This window comes from Apis cerana, linkage group LG9 (genome assembly GCF_029169275.1).
Source record: "Apis cerana isolate GH-2021 linkage group LG9, AcerK_1.0, whole genome shotgun sequence".
NCBI lineage: Eukaryota > Metazoa > Arthropoda > Insecta > Hymenoptera > Apidae > Apis > Apis cerana.
In genome coordinates, this window is record NC_083860.1 from 1,504,720 (window position 1) to 1,524,908 (window position 20,189).

Below are 20,189 nucleotides of genomic sequence, written 5' to 3' on the forward strand. Positions count from 1 at the left end.
AGATTAAAAACGTAAAAGGTTAAAAGATAAAATAAAATCCCTCATGTTGCAAGTTCCCGCGTGTATCCTTTGGTCCAGTCTAAAGATCAAGTTCCATCTATCTCCGGGGATCGTTTCGACCTCCTAAGAGATTCTCACGAAACTTTATAGAAATCTAAAATAAAAATTCAAAGTAAAACGTGGCGATCCTTTTGTCTTATAAGCTTTTTCTGCTTCCAGCGATAGGGATCCCTTCAGAAGAGAGCCGTATTCATCGAAGAACTGAAGAAAAAAGCCAAAGGAATCTTGAGATATATATTCCAAGTCGTGGATGTTCCAACTGACATACACCACTGAAAGCGTCGAGTAATCGATAATAAGTTAATGGGCAGTTTGCTCCGCTCGCTTGGTCGGTTGCTCACGAGCGAGGTATTCGATCGAGTCGATGACAACTTCCGGCGGTAGTAACGAGCAGTCGACACGCGATTGCGACTGCAATGTTCTGCGAGGTTTGGCCTCTATTGAATCACAGGATACGTTCTTAACTTAACTTTAAAAATCTAAAATTATTCCTTAAGAATTTCGTACAAAAGTTTCCTCTTGTCTTTTTTTAAACGATGATATTTACGATCAATTTATTTCCTTTCCTTTTACTTTTTAATGTGTTTTATTCTTTTTTTCGATCGTATGACGTTTAATCTTGAATTTTTTTTTGAAGAATTTTGCGTCGCTCCACATTACCGAAAGCGGAAAGTCGACAGCGCACTGAATACCGTTCGATAAAACGGCGAAGAAAGAGGAAGAAGAAGAAGAAGGAGAAGAACAAGAAGAAGAAAACGATGAAGAGAGAGCAGGACGTGCCGTTATCGTTCTTACCTTCACATAACCGTACCTCCAACAGAGGGCGTGATCCCAGATCACCTCTTGTCCTAAGGAAGGTCAGATCACCATCCGCTACTCTTCTGTTTTCTTCGCTCCTCTTTTATGTTAAACGATTTCGAAGAAAATTTCTGAGATGTTCATTCTATTTCATATGACTTTTTATTTTGTTTTTTCAAACAGTCTTTTCTTTTCAATGAATGTCCCAATATTTCAAATTTTTTTAAAAAGTGCAATTTTTTTTAAATAAAATATGTGTACAAGTGACTTTAAATTATGTAACTTAATTTAAAATATATTATATATTATATGCATATATAAGAATTCTATTCCTTTCACTTTTTTTCATTTACTTTTATTTTTTTCTTAATTGTTTCTTAATTATTATTTTAATTAATTATTCGTTTCTTAGTTTGTTTCTTAACAACAAAAGGAAAAAAAAGAAATAGTGAAAAGATTGAAAAAGACTAGGTTATATTTCCCTGGTGATGGGAAAGACACGGCAATCGAAAGACTCGAACGCCTTGATGCCTTAATGCTTCGATGCCACTACGTAACGGCTCCTTGTGACTTCTTTGGCTTCCGAGACAAACGAGGGTCGCCGAAGACCCGGAAGTTCGTTTGACTCGGCGCATTAACTCCTCGTCTGCCATCGTATTACATGTCTTTTAGACTCTCAGAAATTCTCCAGCTTCTGCTACATGAACCTATACGAAGAGACGATAACAATTGGGATATTAAATACTTATATAAACTATGAATGTGGATTCTTCTGAATTGTCAACATTGTGATAATTCTTGAATTGCTCTTTTCATTTTTTCATTTATGAAGAAGTATTTTTTTAACTTGTTTTAATAAATAAGAATCATTTGAAATAATGTTTTGCAATATATTTTAAAATATGATATAACTTTTACAATAGTCAAATGACTTCTTTTTTGTTTTAATAATTATAGTATATTGGTTTTACAATTATATATACAATAATGTATATTTTAAGTATATATATATATATTAATATAAAACATATTAATATATTTATGAAACATCTTTATTTTTATATAGGATTGATCCTAAAATAAATGAAAATTTTTACATAGAAATGTCAATTGTGATTTATTCATTGAATTATATATAATTGATTACAAATTTAAATTATTTATAATTTAATAAATAAGACTTGAATTATTTTTGTATACCAATTTTTATATTGAATCGATTTTCTCAAAAAATATTTCACGAATATATTAATATCGTAATTTTTTTAATTATATATATTATATATATATTATATAATATAAATTAATAGATATTTTATTTTTAGGAATGAATCATATATACACATATAGTCTGATAAATATATTAATGAAATATTAATAATATATTAATATATTAATGAATATTAATGAAATTAGTAAAATATTATATATATTAACATTTCGAATATTCTGAATTCGATTTTCTCAAAAATGAAATTTCAAGTAAAAAAAAGTTTTTTTTTTTCGATTTATAAAAATATATAATTATAATACATTTTGACACATCTCTTACTATTATATTTCTGTATTTTAAATTTAACTTTTCATTTTTATTATATTATAGTTTATTATTAATATATACATTAAATAAGTAATAACATAGTATACAAGAATTTTTATTATTCGAATATATCCATCATTTCTATTTTATAATAATTTTGATCATGACGGATGTATCTGTCATAAAACCATTTAAGGGATTAAATGAGATATTAAAAACTTATATTATGGCAAATATAGAATATTGAATATAAAATTCAAAATTCAATTTTCTGAATATTTCATAACATTCAATTACTATATTATTTACAATTTTTAATATAAATATAATTTTTCATCGTGCATTCAATTTTCTTTTTAAACAATTACAGATCATTATGGAATAAAATAATGAATATATATATGAAATATTAATGTCGAATTTCTTTTTCTTTTTTTATTGACGTATTTTTAATAATTTTTAATAAAATTCTTTAAGATTTTTTTCAGATAATTCAACATGAAGAATTTTTGATATTTTTTGTCCAACACAATAAGTCATAAGTCACTTTTATCACCTTATTATATTTTATGTAAATATTAAGATAAATAGATATTGAAAATTTTTATTACACAATTTTTTTTATAAGTAATTGTAAATTCTAAAAATAAATTTCTTAAAATCTAAATTAAGAAATATTTTAAAGATTAAAAGAATAAAAATAATGAATTTTTAAAAGAAAATATAATTAAATTATTAAAAGTGTCATAAGGAAATGAATTAAAAATTCAAAATCCGAATTTATCGTACAAATCATGTTCTTAACAAGTTTTCTTAGATTTTAAAGTCATTTTTTTCGAAACAAAGAAAAAAACAATGTTTCTTTTAACATTAAAATTTCTGTTATTTCTTGATTTTTTACATAACTTTACTAATATTATTACTATTTTTAGTAATTACTATTAAATTACTATTAAATATTTTTTCATTGATTCAATAATTTATTTTATTTTCATAAAGAATCAATAATTAATTAAATAAATAAATAAATAATTAACAACATTTTAATTAAAATAAACTATCAAATTACAAAAAATTTATCCTAAGTGATAATAAATAAATCAAATACATCAAATATATTATAAATCAAATATTTCCTTTTTTTTAATACATATATTTATTACACTTTTATTATTTTATTATAAATTACAAATCATATAAAAATGTAATATAATATTAAAATGATCTAATACATTAAAAAAATTTTCATGAAATATTTTAATTGAAAAAGATTAAATATAAAATTTTTGAGTATCAAAATATAAGAAAAAAAACAAAGATTATTTGAAATAATATTATTCTGTATTTTAATGTCTAATATTTTTTTTTGATTTGAAAATATGTTATTATTTTAATTTTGTTCCATAGATTTTATCCATTGATAAACAAAATTCGAAATCTTTGGAAATTTGACATTACATGACATCAAAATCCATTATTGATCATAAACTTGAAAATAATGGAATTCTTTAAACGAAAGTAGATTTTGTAAAAAAATGAACAATCTAATAGAAAAGAAAAAGAAAGCTATGCTACAATAAAAAAAAACTCTTAAATAAAAAAATATAATATTAAAAATAAAAATATTAAAAATATTAAAAATATAATATTAAAAATATAAAAATATAATATTTCAATAAAAATATGTAATCATAAATCATAAAATTGATCAAAGGAAATTTTAAAAAAATTGTTTTTACAAAATATTTTATTTAAAGTTATTTTATTTAACAAAATATATTTTTTTGCATATTTTATTCGCATATATTAAATTTTAAAAATCTGAATAATATTAAATAATTTTGTAAATAATTAATGAAAAAATACAACTTAAGTTTAATTTATATATATATATCTTATCTATATATTTTATTATATATTTATTTATATATATTTATTTATATATATTTATTTATATATATTTATTTATATATATTTATTTATATATATATTTTATCTATATATATCTTATCTATTACATCACTTTTATAATTTATATATTTTTTTTTAATTTCTTATAAATATCAATATACAAATGAAATAAATGATAATATGGAAATTATATCTTTTAATTTTATCATTCTTTATGAAATTCTTTATGAAATTTATGGATATAATTACAAACATTGGTTAAAAATTTCACGATAATAAGTCAGAAATTAAAATATATAAAAAAACAATCATTTTACATGTAAGATATTCCAAAACTATTTTGATGAATCTATATATGAAAATAATAAAAAAAATTCATATAACATAAATTCTTCATTTGTTCTTTTTTACATTTTATGTTGGAACTGTTGTTACTTCTATCGAAAAATAGAAATAATTGAACTAATTCCATTATTTACAATTCAATATTTTATACAGAAGACGTATTAACAAAAATAATTGGCGAAAAAATTAAACAATATTTCTTGAAAATATCTTGAAGAAAAATTCTTGAAGAAATAAAGAAAATAAAACAATAAACATAATGGTGAAACGTATTCAAACTGATTCAAATACAAGAAGATCATTTTAAACATCTGTTATAAAAATAAGATAGTACATATTGACTCGAAAATAAAATCAAATAAGATGTACATACGTTTATATATTATACGAATTCTTTTTATCATTTTCACATGTATATAATCATGTAACAGCTTTTTATAGTATAAACAAAAATTTTGCTAATTAATTTATCCTAAGTAATAATAAATAATAATAAAAATGATAATAAAATAACAAAATCAATCGAAACAATAAGTAAAATTCAATATATGAATAATCAAAATTAGAATTTCTCAACATTTTGTGATTCACTTTTAAACTGACCTCTTCGAACGTAATTTTGAGCAAATGACATTATGAGCGAAGTAGAAGCTGTGAGTAGAAACAAGACGGATTCAAATGTACCTGTTACATCGGAAGCTGGTCGAAGGCGCCGTTCGAGACACGCCAGTGTGGGAAGCTGCGTCGGCGTAAGCTGCCTCGCGCTTCGTCACGCTGCGTTACTCTGCACCGTTCTGCCTCGCATTACGTCCACAATTGATCCTAACGCGCTAGACGCCGAGCCAATTAAGAGACCTCTTGTCCGATTACGTCATCCACCACCGATACCCCACCGTCCTCGAGCTTTCTACTGCGGTCCAAACGGTATATTTCCTTCCCGCTCGCGTCAAACTCACCTACAATCACTGAACGTTCGTGGAAAAATCAGTAGCACACGTTGTTCTAATCTTCCTCGACTATGAAGAATGGAGAAAATAATAAATATATTGAAGAAATAACAGAAAATTAAAGTATTTTCACAGATAAATATCACTTAAAGATATTATTTAAATTATGAGTAAGTCGGTAATCTAACCTTCTTCGACTATCAAGACTGGGAAAAATAATAGATATGTTAAAGAAATGATAGAAAATTAAAATATTTCTGTATATACTATTTAAAGATAAATTAAAAATAAAAAGGGTAAATAAGGATAAAAAAAGATAAATTTAAAGGTATTATTTCGTTTAAATTGTGAATAATATGAATCAATAATATGAATCATAGATAGTCTAATTTTTTTTGATCAAGTCTGAGAAAAATATTAGATTATATTAAAGAAATATTTCTATTAAAGAGAATATTTTTATGAACAAGCATTTAAAGCTATGATTTTGTTTAACTATGGGTAAATCAGTAAATTAGTAGTCTGTTCTTTTATCAAGGCTGGGAAAATATTGAATATGTTGAAACAATGGAAAATTAAGATATTTCCATGAATAAATATTATTTAAAGATACTATTTCATTTAATATTTAAATTATGGATAAATGTTATTTACTCAATATTCGAATTCGATATAAATTTTTTTATTGATTGAAACGCAATAAATATCATCGAAAATATTTTAAAATAAATTCTTTGTGTTTAGATATGATAAAGATGTAATAATATTAAAATTGCGATATACGATTTATTTTTCTTAGTTCTGTAATTCCAATTTGTCATACGGAAAATTTCTAATCAAAAAAATTTAATCGAAAAAGTCGAAATAAAAGATTAATAGCATTTATACATTAATTAAATAATATACATTCTAATATACATTCTATTCATCATTTATTTTCTTATATAAGTGATTGCATGAGAATGAAATAGAATAGAACATTTTCATATATCTTTTGTATATCAAATAACATGTAAATTGAATTCAAACTGAAAAATAAAAATTATATAATTATTTTATATTATTTATATTATTTATATTATTTATAATTATATATAATTTTTCTATAATAGCAAAAAATTTTATTTTTAAATTTTGCTCTAATGAATTCTTAGGATCAAAAATTATCTTTTTATAAGATTATATTAATTTTTAAAGTTTTAATTTATTGATTTTCTTAAATATATTTTTAAACATATGTTCCGATTTGTTCATTCTTATTTTCATATCATTCATTATATTTTTCCCTTAATCTTATATTACAAATTTATTGTATTTTTAACGTAATATTTAAAGTGATAATATAATATACTCATAATATAAATGAATAAAATTAATATCTTAATAATTTTGATCTAATCCAGAACAAAATTTCTTCATTCAAAATTTTTCTAAATAATGAGAAACATTAATTATTGAAAGAAAAATTTATAAAATCAATGAAAATAATAATTTTTAAATTATTTACAATATTTTAATAAATTTGTAAATTAAATTTATATTTTACAATTTAAATATCACTACAAAAAAGACAACTTTTTCGCCATTAAAACCTTGTGTACTACCCTAGTATACTTACATATTCTTTGATAAACGTATGACCTAATTTGCATGACAGCTTAATGATACATATCTAATGAATTGTCGGATTTTATATAAAATGCATCAGTTAATTTTTCAAGCGTATAGTTTTCCAGGAAGAAACAATTATCCTCCCTCGAAACTACGCATGAGGAAAAATAAAGAAAGGGAGACATTCCATCAATGTTCTTTCCAGGTAGCTGTGACCTCCTCCTTCTCCTTTCTCATCGTCAGTACCAGGCCCGTTATTTTCGCCGTTGACTTCGTCGAGTCGACGAAGCAAGTCTTTGATTCAAGTCTTCTTGACACATCCTACTTCTGTCCGCCTTAGCCAGAAATTTAGCGATATTGATGAAAAAGAAATATACACTTTCATTAACAAATCGATTGAATTAAATGAATAGCGAAAAGTTCTGTCAATTTTAATTTAATTATAAAATTATAATAAGTTATAATTTATTTATATTTTTATTTATTTTTCATTTATCTTATGTTTATATATTGTTATTACATGTAAATTTAATTTTGTAAATTTTATATCATTTTTTTACAATTATATTATCTGTTTTACAAATAATAAATATTTATATTAAGTATTTCTATTCTTTGAAATGTATAAGGGAACATTTGGCCATTTGAAAAATTCTGTGATCTAAATGAATGAAAATACGTTAAAGCATTTTTAAAGTCTTTTAATGGTTAAAAGACTCTAAGGATAATACATCTAATATAAATTCTTTAATTAGCTATTGAATAATTAGAATAAAATCTAGCATTAAGGGAAAAAAAATACTTCAATTATTATTCTGAAGTTATTCTGAAGTGAAATAGTTATCAATTTTTATATATTATTCAAATACAACATCTGTAAATTATATGAAATTATATTTATACTTAAATTTATCATAATATTATTTAAAAAATATTTATAAATAATAAATAAAATATATTATAATAAATTATGAATAGTAAAAAATATATTTATAAATAGTAAATAAAATAAATATTCAATATAAAATTTCTGCATTTAATTTAAAGTTTATAACGTTTATATTATAAAGTACAATTCAATTCACAATTATTTCAAACACAAAATATACTTAAAATATACTTAAAAAAAATTGTTATTTAAATTAGATTACATATCTATAAAAATCATTCGTGTAATAAATAATGTACCGAATATGTTAAAACATATTATGCTCTCTTTTTTAATTATAATACATATATTACTGAAAACAAAAAGTAAGTCTTTTTATATAATTTACTAATTAATAATATTAATCAATTTTTTAATAGCTTGTAATTTATAAAGTTTCGTTCATTTTATTATTAAATTTATTATTTTTGTGCATTTGATTTTATTATTATTGATATTAATTTGTAATCTCTGACATTTAAAATTTCATTAATAATGTTAGTTTAATAATATTTTTATAATATATATATATATAATGTTGTCTTTAAACAATATCTGATTAATATTATTTTTTGATAGAATCTTTCATTTTCCCAAAAAATATAGGTCATTTATATAAGTCACTTCGTAAATTACTAGTGGATAATATTTTTTTTACAGATAGTATAAATATTAAATATTTTCATCTTGATCTGATCTTGTTACCGTTCCACATTGTTGTAACACTTCTTATCTGAATATGCATACAATATCTATAAATATGCATAAATCTTTAACATCAATAGTGACTACAAAGAATACTTGTACTCGATTCGTATGCATTTTGTTTTCCAAACGGTTTTTTATCAAGTTCATTTTTGCAATATTCAATTTTTATAGTCAAATATATTATTAAAACAAAATTTCTGTCAAATAATTGATATCATTTCTTCATCAAAACTAAAATGAATGAATTTTTATATATTATATTTAGATGAAATCTGATAGTTTACAAAAAATATATCACGCAATTTAAAAAAAGATAAACAGAATATATTTTTAACATAATTTAATATCAATAATATAAATAAATTAAAAATTAAATTAAAAAAATTGATATAATATTATAATAATATTATAAGATTAGAAAAATATTATGTATCAGATTTTTCCATCTTTTTTATTTTAGATTTAAGTCAAATAAATTAATATGTAAATACAATAATAAATACAATAATATACAATTATCAATAGCAATAAACGATTGCCGCCATTGAATACGAATATCGAAATTATTTAAATGCATATATACACGGGTACATTATATATCAAAAGTTAAAAAAAATCACTAAATATAATTTCCATAAAATTCAAATATTTAAAAAAATACTTAAAAATTCCGTAATATTAAAAAATTCTTTCAAATTAATTAATTTAGAATTGCTATTTATCAATCTTTGTAACATTAATTTCAAATTATATAAAAGAAAATAAGAAAAGAATAATAACAATTCAATGAAAAGAGTAATATTTCAAATTTTTGGGGGTTAATGTATATTAGAATTTGTTCCTTGAAAAGAAGGAAGAAGGAAAACTAAGGGAGAAAAAGAAGAAAGAGAAAAAAAGAAGTGGAGAGCCGTAGACGAGAAGAAAGAAGGCGAGTCAAGGAAATTCCAACGAGTTCCTTCCTGGTAGCAGCGAGCTTCCCCTCAGTCTCGGTTTCTTCCTGTAAGAAGGCCTTCAGAAGGGGAAGGGGAGCTGGCCTCGTGGGCGACTCTCGCGTTCCTAAACTGCATTCCAACCTGCGTTGCCACGTCTCGTCGTAAGCACGCGGATACACGCATAAACGAACGAACACGCATGGCCGAAGGTGCGTGCAGACACGTGCACTGTCTTGTACGACCAACATCTTTCGGGTGGAGATGCATCCAACTCCTCGTAAATATTTTGATAAATACCTCCCTTCTCACCAACCCTTCAACTGATCCGTCTTTCCTTATTATGGTAATTTCTTTCCTTCCGTTGTCTACAGATTCGTGGCGGTCAAAATAGAAAATCGTAAATTGGAAATTGTTTGCATCGTTCATTGAAATCATTTGACTGGAATTTTTGCCAAAGACATAGAATTTATATTAAAAACGTTTAACAGGTTTGCTATGAAACTATTTAAAGAGAAGACATTTTGATCACGTTAATTTTCATGTAATATGAAAAGTATTAAAAGAAATGTAAAAATATAATAAGTAAATGTAACTTTTCGTTGAGTATGACAAAATTTTATAAAAAATGTTTACAAAAATTTTTTACAAAAATAATTAATTATTATGAAGGATATAGAGTCATATATATATATATATATATGCGATGTGCAATAAATATATTAATAAAGGTTTAACAAATTTGTAAAATAGAAACTCTTACAAGAAACTGATAGAATTATTTTATTATTTATATAATATGATATTATATGTGTGTAGTCGATAAATCAAGAAGAAAGTTTGAAGTCAAAAGTTGAAGAAAAAGATGTTTAAAATTATCAATAATTTAATGAAGATACAATTTTAAATGGCATAACAATTTTAATCATAGATTTTTTTCATCTCTGAAAATTTTCAGTAGCTTAATTTTACGTTTTAATTTTACGTAATTTTATATACCTTATTTACATTATAATAAAATTCTGTTTGAATACAATATTTTTAAAAAATTCAACATATTAATTTTATTTTTTATTTTAAAATCTATTTTGATAGTTTTATCTAATTCTGATATTTTTATCTAAAAATATATCTGATAGTTTTTGTATTGTTCTATAAATAATTATAGCAGATATAAATCGGATAAAATATAGTTTGCACTAAAAATAGATAATAGTACAATTGAATTGAAAAACTCACAAATTTTAAAATAATTAAGATTCATATATTTCAAAGTATTTTAATTTATATTAAAATCATAGTGATATTCATAAATAATAAATAAAAAATCATTTATTTCTTACACAATTTTCAATAATTATAAAGTAATCATACTTGTCATACTCAACCAATGATTTATATCTCTGATCAAAATAAAACCGTAAATAGAATAAAAAATGATCTAATTATCTGTTAGAATTAATCATACCTAATTGTTCCTTTTTTATCTCCAAAGAGCCGAGTTATTTAGTAATTTTTAAAAAAATTTAAAAAAAAAAGAAAACTTTCCTATAACTCTGACGAATTTTTTCTCGTTTTTATTTTAAATAGTGAACGTTCGCATTCTCTGTATAAGATGGTCTATCGGGATACCAACTTCCGGTCGACTCTAGGTTTTTCTTATATCCTTCTAGGATAGCCTTTCGTGATACTCACAGTGGCAGGTACCTATATTTGAGACCTCCGTGTGCGCTCGAGCATGTAATGACCACCGTCTCATCTCAAGACAGGAAGAGGAACAGGTTTTTCATTTTTCATTGGCTTATCGTCCCACCTTAACTTCAAGCTCGTCGATTCTCCGGATGTCAGAAGTCGGATCAAAAAAAAAAAAAAGAAAAAAAAATAGAGAAAAGGAAAAGCGAGCAGGATACAATTGGAAGAATAAGTAACTGAAAAGTTACAAAAGGAAAAACTAGAGGAATGTTTGCTTTTTTTTTATTAAATCTATTAGGTAATAAAGGAAGATTTTTTTTTAATTGTTTTTAATGAGGGAAACGAATTATTAATATTGATTTTACAAAAATTGCAATTCAAAAATTATTCAGATTTAATAAGACGTATTAATAAATTGAAATGAAAATATCTTAATGAAATAAGAATTGAAGTTTTCATTTATGTTACAACTTGTTACAACTTTTTCAGAGATATTTTTTAAATATATTATAATTGAATATAATAGATATACATAGAAGTACATAATTGTAAATTTACTTCATCACATATTCGATTTTAATTTTCAAAAATTATTTGCAGTTGTTTTCTCAAATATATAATTGTAAAATTTTCTTGATTATAAAAAATAGTCAATAATAGTCAATAAAAGAAACAACATTATTTTATACAAAGATAGATAATAAGCGTCGTAGCTGTCTCTCTCTTACAAGAAGGACAATCAAAGGAAAATACAAATATCAAAAATAAAAAGAGAAAACGAAACAAATTCGAGAAAGGGAAAATGGTTAAATATAAGAAAGATACAGTCATGGATCAGGTCTAAGATATTCTGACACGCCTATAAAATCTCACGGTCGATCCTGTTTTAGGATAAGGCGGATTATCAACACTGCTTCGTCTTCGATGCAGGTGTTTCTACTGAACTCACTGTAGCACCCCTTATTTGAATCTTATACTCAGAAATTCCTCGTTTGCTTTTCATATTCTTTTCTTTTTTTTTTTCAAATACATACAACAAAATTCTTTTTTTTTTCAAATATATATAATAAAATTTCTCGTGATATTATAATATTTTATTAAATACTTTTGTTGTATGAATTAAAATGCAATCGCAAAATAAAAACATAAAGCAATTGAAGAAAAGATATTTAAAATAAAATCTTTCTTATTAAATTTATAAGAAATTTGATATTTATTTCTATCAAATCAATAAATTTTGTTACCTGAATCATACAAAATGAATATTATATTAATAAAAAATAAATATTAGCCTACAACGAATTAGCCTATAAAGATAACAATTCTTTTCATACACAATCTGACATTTTATTCCAATGTATTTCCAATATAAAAAATATTAGATATCTTAATCTTATTATTATGACATTATTTTAATCAAGTGTTGAAAATGATGCAAACGAAGCAAAACGTGTTGTATTTTTTATTTGCCATAATATTCATAAATATTAATAAAAAATATGCAAATTTCTGCAAATGATGTCTAATCTGATAAATGAAATCTAATCCATTTTAAATTATCTTCATTATCAACTGTTATAATAAAGTATTCATAGATGCAATTATAATCTAACTTAACCTAATCTAATACTTGTTGAATGAACTTTTAATTATAATTGTTTGGCATCTTTTCTTTAAAAAAAATCTTATAAAATACCTTATGAAATGAAAATATAAAAAAATATAATTAAGAAAAGAGTAAAAAGAATTGAGAGGGACGGAATTCTAAAGAATGAAAAAATATAAAATTTTGACAGGCAAAGTCTGTAATAACAATGTCATTTGCTTCTCCTTCATTTGTATTTCTTTTATTTTTTTTTCTATTAAATATTCAGTTGTCTCTTCTTTCCATTAAATTACAGCCGGTTTTCTCGTTATGACCATCAGGTTTTATCGTAATCATAACTGCGAAAAAAGACAGTAAATTATACAAATTCGCGCACGTGAAACGGAAAAATCAGTATAAATAAATATCAACAACAAGAAAAAAATTGCGAATGCATGTCGTGTTTTTATGTGTTGTAATACATATGTGTATATGTAAGAATGCTTATGCGGACGCAGCCTTTCTTCGCGGTCGTCGTTCATCGTCATCGGTCATCGAACTCGCGACAAATTCAAAATAAACGGTCAAGACACACCAAGTACACGGTTGCCATCGATAATTTTCCTCTTCGCAAAATTTAATAAATCTATATCTTCTTACTACATCGCAGCCTATTGATGAGGATATATCGAACGAATTGATATACAGTCAGCCATAAAAGTCTTTGTACATCATCTTAAAAGGAAATTCATCTAATCCAAAGATCCTGATTTTAATGAATACTTATGTACATAAAGTATAATGGGTTGAGTAAGGAAATGAAATCAATCTTCAATATCTTTTCAGATTTTGAATGTAATTTCACCTAAAAATATTTTTTCAACACAATAAAAATTTCATTCTATATCATATCATTATAAAATTATGTTTAAAAAACAAAGAAAGCATTGAAACTTTAAATATTGATTTCATGTTCTTAAAGTGATATTTCTCTAAAAAAAAAGTTTTTCGTTTAATGTTTTTTTAAACATAATTCTATAATAGCACGAAATAATGCAAATTAATTAAAATATTTTGAATTAAAAAATATTCAGAATTTATTAATTATCATCTTGAAAAAAATTCTCAGGATAAATTGTATTCAAAAAAGACTTGAAAAGATATTGAAATTTTATAAACTGATTTCATATTTTTATAAATATTTCCCATAGATAAAATAATTTCTTTATATAATAGTTCATTATGATCTATATATGAACAAATTTTTATTAAAATATATAAAAATATATAATATAAAAAATATATAAACTTATAATCTTATAAATATATATACATATATATATCTTATAAGTGAATTTTCTTGTAAGATAATTTATGAAGATGTTTATGATTGATATTGCATTGCATTATATCATTTACATATTTTATTCATAGATATAAAAAATTATAGTTTTCTTAATATTTTAAGAAATAAATTTGATTTTTAATTTTCGAAATCTATTTCTTCTTTTATATTTTATATAATAAGTTATTTTATTAAATGTTATATATTGTTTTATCAAAATTGTTTCGAAATTATTGTTTTTGTTATTGAAATTATAACTTATATTATAAAACTTTACTTTATAAGAATAATATAATATTAATATTATTTTAAATAAAAAAAATGATATTAATTTTTATTTTTTATTCTCATGTAAAAGGATTATAATTCTTACCAAAGTCTTCCTCCACAATAATTAATTGAATAATTTATTACATATCAAAATTTATTTTATTTGTTTTATTAAAATTATTATAAAGAATAAAATGTTGATTCCAAACTGATCTAAAAATAGAAATGATTTTCATTAATATTTATTTATAGTTTATAATTATTTATAATTTTTTTTATAAAACTTATATAACTTATAAAAGTAATTATAAGAAATAATTTTATTATAAATACAATAAGATACAATAATAGATCAATTACTGTATAACAAAAGAATATTCACTATATCTACTACGCAATTTAAACAGATAATTTAAAAAATATAAGTATTTGCTTAATCAATTTCTTCTAAAATCCATCTCTATCAAAATTTCTATTATTTCTTCTTTCTTCTAACTATTATTTCTACTTATTAATAATGAAAATGAAAAAATATATAATATAAATATATATATAAATATATATATATTAATATATTATATAAATATATATATAAAATATAAATATATATAAATAATGATATATGATAATCGGCATATATAAAACTTTTTATATGAATGAAATGAATTAATAAATAACATTTCCATTAAAATTTAAATTAATTACGTACTGTCAAAAAATCCTTATTTATCTTAAAATGTAAAATCTATTAATTAAGGATAATTACTTAAATCTTAATTATTTGAATCTTAAAAGTTTCGTAAACTTTGTCCAATTCTTAATACTATATGAAAATATAATCGACATAATTTTGAAAATCATATTATAATTAATATTAATTCTTTTATGATTGTTAAATAAAATTAAGTAAAATTATTCCGAAACGATCCCAATAGCATTGCTGGAAGAAAAGGGAATCGCGAAATCTGAGTATCCTTTCATTCATGATTGCAGCATAGAGATATGATTTACCAAGTTCTTTCAATCAAGGGATGAGACACAAGTTTTATCTCTAACGCTTTTGCTCTTTACAAAATCAGAAAATCCGTCTTTTTGCAAAGGGATTGAGGTATGTTTCACATTTCTGTGAATGAAGATTCATTTACATATGGTTTCGTATGGAAATTAGATTGTAGGGTATGCAAAACCTGTTTCAAACATATTCCAAATATTCTACTAAAATCTATTCTTAACTTAAAACGATTTTTTTTGCTAATAATTTTATTCCTATGAATTTTTTATTTATTTTCAAAAAATTTCTTTTATCATTTTAAATTAAAATAATTAACAAATCTAAAAAAATTTAGTAGGATTTCTATACTTCTATACTAGCCAAAAGATTTTTTAAATAAGCTTATTATAATTTCTGATTACAAAAAATTAAAATCATTTTCATTTTTTCAATATTTTTTGTGTTTTTGATAAAATTTAATAATATGATGATATTTAATAATAGTTTTCATTAAATATTATTTTGCTACACAGTATATACACACACATATATATGTATTAATAATTATTTATTTATTAATTAATATTTTCTCTCTTTGTCTTGATTATACCGTATTATAATATATTCTTTTTAACATGTTTTATATGCACTCTTTTATATGTATATATATATTCTTATATATATATATTATATATATTTTTTATTTTGAAATGATTTTACCAAATGTGCAGAATTTTTTTTTTTAATCATTTAATATAATAACTGATGATGTACATATCATTTAAATAAAGATATGTTTAATTAGATTTATTATTTTGATTACTAAAAATATATTATATATCATAATTTATGAATTATATAACAATTAATAACAATTAATAAAATTTGCGATTAAATTTTGTTCGGCTATTAAAAATATAAAAAATATGAAAAATTGTAATTGCTTTCAATTTTTTGATTTAATGATGTAATACGTTTTCTGCTTTTCTCTAATATGTTGTTAAACAATAACATTGATTATGTTAATATAAAAAAAAGAACATTAAAAAAAATATATTTTTACATGTCAAACGGTACACTGAGCATAAGCAGTTTCAAAAGCTGCCAACGATTTTCCCACGATTCCTCCCACGACCTGCAGATTCTTTTCGAGGTCCTTCTTTGCCTTTTCGCCCCTCACCTTGTTCTCATCGAGCTGTCTTTCTTGCGCATACGAATCGTATTGACCGAGTCTTCTTCTCGAAGAGCTCACTCGGTCATATAACGGGATGCAAGGAAAACGCACTCGAATTCCCTTTGATTTGATCGCACAATGACGATTTTCGTCCCGACAATAAACCATATGAAGGTAAGATACGTGCTTTTCGAAGGTATTCGTCCAGTCGAGGAGAAATTCAGGAAATCAGGATCGCAAAAGAAAAAAGCTACCTGCTCCTCCTGCAACCTCCCGTAACCTCCTGCTTTTATGATAGACGATGAAGAGAAGAAAAAAAACCAGGACCAGGAAGAAAAGTCGTGAACACGAAATACAAAAGAAGGCACGAGAACGAAACGTGCCAGGATTGAGCACCTACATCAATATACCGGTTACGCGCGCACAACCATCATCCCCCTGCTTGCTCGAAAAGCTTGGACGAAAAGTTTCTCACGAAAAGAAAGAATCATGAGGCGGTCAACTTTGTCGACGAAAAAAACGAAAAACGATCCTTCCACTCTCAAGCCAGAGTTCTTTTTTCCCCTCTTCTCCTATTTCTTGATCGAGTCAAAAAGAAGATGCACTCTGTTACCGGGAAACAGAACACGGATGCAGACCGCAGGTCTGAAAAAGAAGTGTGTGTATGATGTGCGCGCGCGCACGCGTGTGTGGTGTGTGTGCGCGCGCGAGCGTGTGTAAGATTGAAATAATAGTAAAAAGATGAGATTACTGAAGACTGCAAAACCGGTGTCGTCCTATTAGTATTTACGAAGAAAATGTCAGACCGATAAGCAATTCGCAGGGTTCGCGCTTCTACCGCACCTTCGACTCCAGCTTGGGTCGCTTACGTTACTTACGTTGCTTACATAATAAGCGATGAACTCTCGAAGAACATTTCTCTTCACCCTTCTCATCCTGTCCTGGTCCATCCCTTCTTCTCTTATACTCGGCTTGTTTCCTCGCAACGGCAATGACGGCAACAGGCGACAGAGGTGGCACATGAGCACATCGCGATGGAAACGCGATTGGGACTTTACCATCGAGAGTATAAAGGGAAAACGGTCTCGAATGGGAGGGAGTAGAGAACGGAGGTCGACGTTACGCCAGAGAATTTCTTCTGGTGATCCTCTTCTCGATGGTTGTCGGTTGCCTTCCTCTCATCCACTTGTACGATATCTTTTGCGCAACTTGATTGGCTTAGCTTACACGACGCACATAACCTATTCCGCAATCATTCCGATCCGACTGAATTGTTTGTCTACAAATAAATAGTAAAATCTCAAGAATGATATGATCTGAAAAAATTCGCTTGCATATTCTCTAATTTAAAACGAATTATATTCTCTTTGATAACAAAAAAAAAAGCATATATATCTTTAAATAAAAAAAATATATAATTTAATGTTTTATCCTTTCTCTTTTTCCTTCGAGTCCTAGAAGTTGGTGAAAGACACGAATGAACCTTTAAGCGGCCGATCCTCCTCGTAGATTATTTCATAAGCATTCCCAATACGGAAAAGTTCATCCGCTGTTACTGAGTATGAGTTCGAGCTATTGCGCAAGCTATTCGAAGCCAGAGATTACTCATTCGTATGCTCTCTTACTTTTTTATTTACTCACATGCATCCGTGTTCAGATTTTTTAATACAAATGCATATGAATTTAATATACATGTAGAAATATTTTTGAAAAATTATCAAAATATATTTTTTAAAAAGATTCCGAAATAAAATTGACGAAAAGCATTGTAAGCATTAGATCCGTGCTGCCCTCTCTCGTGATTTTACTTATTTAACAGTAACATGAGAAATGAGAAAAATTATATTTGTACCACATTACAAAATTGATAAATTTTTTAACGCAATGAATAATTTTATAAATTATTTTATAAAACTATATAATAATATATTATATAAATTAATGTTTTTTATCTGTTTACTTCTATTTTAAATGTACTTTAAAAAATCATAATTTAAATTATATATCATATATTTATTATTTATTTATTAAATTTTATAAATAAATAAAAATAAATTAAGAAACAAAATCTGTTTTATTTTATTTTATCTAAATAAAAATTTTCTTTAATTTAAAATAAAATTAAATAATATTAATTTGTATATATAATAACATTGCTAAAAATCAAATTAATTTTAAATTTTTTATTTTCATGATTATTTAAATTAGGCAGAAATAAAAATATAAAATAAAATTATGTTTATAATAATACTAGTTTAATTAATCTAATTATCAATTAATTAATCTAATTATTAATATAATATATTTAATATATATTTAGCAGTTTTAATATTAATTATCAATAATATTAATTAACAAATTATATTAACAATAATAATACTAATTTAATATTAATATTATTACAAACAAATTTACAAATAAACAAACAATAATTAAAATAAATGATAAATTTAATTTTTTTTATTAAAGCTACAATTTAAAAAAAATTTTAATTAAAATTAAAAAACTTTAACTCGTTAGATATTCTTCCAATAGGAAAGAGAAAAAGAAACATAACATGAGTTACCTTTCGTAGCTATACACCTCTTATGTAAGTGAAACGAATTAACATTCGGTAGGTGACCGAATCCAACATAAAATTTAAAAAACCGACGGGAATATCGGGTCGTAACTCGTTGGTAATCTTTGGCAGAGTCTCCTTACGACCGATTGCTAATCGCGCGCCTCCTGAGAAATTCAAGCGGATCTACCTCGATCACGTAGAAGCGATTTCAAAAACGGGACACGTTGTCGCGAGCATACTCACGCCCATGCGCGCACCTACGTGATCGGGTTTTGTTTTCCACGGCCTCGTGTACGCGGAAGAATTATTCCCAAAGGGCTTACCGCTTTGCGTTGTCCCGGAAAAGGTGTGCGTACACACGGCCGTTAACATTCCTGTACGGCTAAGACGTTCGATTTTCGAAATCCGATAGACAATTCGATTCGTTTGTCAATGTACGATTTCGATATTATAGTCTGATTTTTAACAAAATTTGGAACCGGTTCCACGTTCACCAGTCATAGTTACGTCAGATGTTACTTAATGCGAAAGAACTCGATTGCACCAGCTGCAGAAGCGAGTTGTGCCATCTCCGTTTATCTTTTTTTTTTTCACTCTAACACGCTCTGCCTCTTCGGCAGATAGAACTCAGAAACTTGATTAAACATCATTCGAATATCGATCGAAGAAAACTATCGGTTTCCAAAAATAAAAATCGTTTAATCTTATCGAACTGCGTATTCGATTATAAGAGGCACGCTTTCGCACGTGACATAATATTATTTAACCAGAATAGTACCGTATAAGATGATT

General features: G+C 24.6%; 2 long non-coding RNA genes across 4 annotated transcripts in view; one reads left to right on the forward strand and one right to left on the reverse strand.

Moving 5' to 3' along the window:
• Positions 1–1,179, forward strand: part of LOC114577269 (uncharacterized) — a 63,846-nt gene extending 62,667 nt beyond the window's left edge. The window contains exons 4-5 of one of the 2 annotated variants that reach the window (XR_009831239.1): positions 220–488; positions 698–1,179. This is a non-coding gene — a long non-coding RNA (uncharacterized LOC114577269). Of the gene's footprint in view, positions 1–219 lie in introns of both variants that reach the window. The other variant, XR_003697223.2, reaches the window with a different exon arrangement.
• Positions 1,002–19,864, reverse strand: LOC133666720 (uncharacterized). Of its 2 annotated transcripts, none has more exons than XR_009831238.1 (4): positions 19,721–19,864; positions 17,713–18,113; positions 5,339–5,619; positions 1,002–1,565 (listed from the first exon to the last, which is right to left on the reverse strand). It is a non-coding gene; the product is annotated as an uncharacterized LOC133666720 (long non-coding RNA). The 2 variants fall into 2 exon arrangements; XR_009831237.1 differs by lacking the exon at positions 19,721–19,864 and adding an exon at positions 19,401–19,540.
• Between the last annotated feature and the right edge of the window lie 325 nt (positions 19,865–20,189).